Genomic DNA, 3,692 nt, shown 5'->3' on the forward strand with positions numbered 1-3,692 from the left:
TCCCTCCAATCATAGGGCGTCTCAGATGGCAGGGGCGGGGCGAGAGTTGTTCCCGCCCCTGACGTTGCGTACGGCTCTCCGAGACCCAGCACCAATGGGCTACGCCCCCTACTGGGGAAGTCTCTCCTGCTACAGTGGGGCGTGCTCTGCTCTGCCCTCCTCTGCAGCGCCACCTATAGGAAAGTAAAGGAATTTAGGTACAGATAGGGAGGGAGGGAGAGATAGATAGACGGGTGGGTGAGTGGGTGGGAGGGTAGATAGGTAGACAGACAGCGGTAGGTATGCAAGTAGACAGGTAGGTAGGTAGGTAGTAGGTAGGAAGATAAATAAATACGTACATACATATGCATCTGGTAATGAGAATCAGATGGTGCAGCAGTCAGGTGAAAGAAGCTGGAAGACAATGCAGCAATACCTTCAATATTTGGAAGGAAATGATTTTGGGGGAAAACTTCACTTTAAACAAAAAACATTGTATATGACATAAGGAATATGGTCAATAATATTGTAATAACTGGGGACAGATGGTTACTACACTTACAGTGGTGATCATTTTGTAACATATGCAAATGTCAAATAACTATGTAGTACACCTGAAACTGATGTAATATTGTAGGTCAACTATATTTCAATTAAAAAATAATTAAGTAAAAAGCATCGTGGGACTTCCCTGGTGGTGCAGTGGTTAAGAATCTGCCTACCAGTGCAGGGGACACAGGTTCGTGCCCTGGTCCGGGAAGATCCCACATGCCGCGGAGCAACTAAGCCCGTGCACCACAACTACTGAGCCTGAGCTATAGAGCCCACGAGCCACAACTACTGAGCCTGCGTGTCGCAACTGCTGAAGCCCGCACACCTATAGCCCGTGCTCTGCAACAAGAGAAGCCACCGCAATGAGAAATCCATGCACCGCAAGGAAGAGTGGCCCCCGCTCGCCGCAACTAGAGAAAGCCCCCCACGCAGCAACGAAGACCCAATACAGCCAAAAATAAATAAATAAATAAATTTATTTTTTAAAAAAAGCATCGTGCACAAAATATGTAATATTTCCTTTTTTTTAAAGGAATTCCTTTATTTTTATTACTTATTTATTTATTTTTGGCTGTGTTGGGTCTTCGTTTCTGTGCGAGGGCTTTCCCTAGTTGCGGCAAGCGGGGGCCACTCTTCATCGTGGTGCGGGGGCCTCTCACTGTCGCGGCCTCTCTTGTTGCGGAGCACAGGCTCCAGACGCGCAGGCTCAGTAGCTGTGGCTCACGGGCCTAGTTGCTCTGCAGCATGTGGGATCCTCCCAGACCAGGGCTCGAACCCGTGTCCTCTGCATTGGCAGGCAGACTCTCAACCACTGCGCCACCAGGGAAGCCCTATAATATTTCCTTTGAATTCAAGAACATTAGCAACATTGTTTATTAGAGTTCCCTTTTGAAAGCCTTTGTTTTGGAAGCTTTCTAATGCCAGTTCTCTAACCCTACAACTGGGATTTTGCATCAACCAAGAAACTTTTCTAAAACAAAAATAGTAAGTATTTCCAAAAGTCATGAAATATTTAACAATGCTGTCTTTTGGTACATTTCCCAGACTAGCAGAGTGTATAAGAAGTGGAAAAACCAATTATTTTTAGCTTATATAACAATCAATAATGTATCACATTAGGAAACATTATTTTGAATTTAGAATTCTATCCTCAGTCCGATTGTGAATTGAGAAATTTCTGAAAAGCCATTTAGACTTGCAGGACTCAGAGAATGTATGTTTCATGTGTCCTTTTATTCGGTTGTGCTGAGTCTTAGTTGCAGCAGGTGGGCTCCTTAGTTGCAGCGTGTGAACTCCTAGTTGCGGTGTGCATGTGGGATCTAGTTCCCTGACTAGGGATCAAACCCGGGCCTCCTGCACTGCGAGCGCAGAGTCTTATCCACTGCGCCACCAGGGAAGTCCCATATGTGCTCTTTCTAAGGAAGCTGAGTATGTACTCCAGTGAAGTAAAAGAGTGATGACTAAGAAAGAGAAAGATGGGCAATACAAGGAATGGTGGATTTAACCAGGAGTGTTAGATTGACTTCTGTGCAAGTCTTAGCAGCCACCTAACCAGATTAAAACAGAAGAAAGAGTATCCTCAGGAAAAATAATGGAATTGATTTCAGCTATAGACAAAATCATTAATCTCAAAATTTTAAGGACAGGGTGAAGAAGGTACCTGTTTCTTCTCTCAATGGGAAAACACTGAAAAACAATACAAACTCCAGGAAACACACAAACCTGCAAGAAAATTATGAAGCAAATATAAAGCAAACAAAAACTAGGTGTTTTTGTTTGTTTTTTAGACATCCACACCCTCCTTGTTTCACTTATAGTGAGATGCAAAACTATAAAACTTTTAGAAGGCAATGTTGAATATCCTTATGTCTCATGATGGTGAAAGAGTTCTTAAACTAGATACAAAAAGCGAAGACCATGAAGGAAAGGATGGATAAATTTAATTACTTTAAATTAAGACCTTGTGTTATTCAAGAGTTACCACAAAGAAAGTATAAAGACAAGCCACAAACTGGAAGAAGATATTTGCAATACGTATAACTGACATAGGAATAGCATTTAGCACTCCTAAAAATCAATAAGAAAATGATGAAGAGACAAAAGACCTGAATAGGTACTTCATCAAAGAGAAATACAAATGGCCAAAAAAACCAGGAAAACATGCTTAACCTCATTAATCAGTGAAACACAGAATGAATCACAATGAGGTATCATTTGTCAACCACCCAACACCCAAAAATTTAAAAGTCTGAGAATCTGATTGTTACTGAGGTTGCAGGGCAGCTGGAACTCTGGAGGTGTAAACAGATATAACCATCTGGAATAATGTTGAATGAAGATGTTCATGATCTAGCAATTTCACTCCCAGGTAAATATCCTATAGCATTCATACCAGGAGATACAGACAAGATTGTTCCTAGTAGCACTGTAACAGTACATAACTAAAAACAAGCCAAGTATTCACTGAGATGGATAAATAAAATTGTATTATTTTCAATAAAATACTATTCAGTAGTGGAAAGAAATGACCTAAAGCTGCAAACAACAACATGATGAATCCCAGGAATGTAAACTTGAGGGGAAAATCTAAGTTGCAGAGAAAAGAAGGCCACAGTGTGATTCAATTTAAATCCAGTTCAAAAACTTGCAAAGCTAACAATATACGAATTCAGGATATTAACATAGGCAGTAAAATGATAATGAAATATTTTGGGTACTTGTTCTATTTTTTTTAATATCTATGACATTATAAATATATATTATGTCACATATATATGACATTATATTTATATTTATTTATTCAACTAAGGAGGGCCATAGAACAAAAGTGGCTTTGGACACCCTTCATCTCACTCCAAATAAAGGCCAAAGTCCTCACAAGGCCTGCAAGGTCGTATATAATCTGACCCCCTCTCTCCCCATCTTCTAGAATTCTTCCTTTGGCCTACCACACCAAACTCACTAGCCCCTTGCTGTTCTTCCAATACTCCAGATATGTTCCCTCCTTCGGATTTTTGTATTACCTATTTCTTTCTACAGGACAATTTACCCATAGTTATCCCTAAATTAACTGCTTTACCTCCTTCAAGACTTTGCTCAAATGTCACTTTCACAATGAGACCTACACTGATCACGCCATTAAAAATTGCAACTCACACCCC

This window comes from Balaenoptera physalus, assembly GCF_965194825.1.
Source record: "Balaenoptera physalus genome assembly, chromosome: 19".
NCBI classification, from domain to species: domain Eukaryota; kingdom Metazoa; phylum Chordata; class Mammalia; order Artiodactyla; family Balaenopteridae; genus Balaenoptera; species Balaenoptera physalus.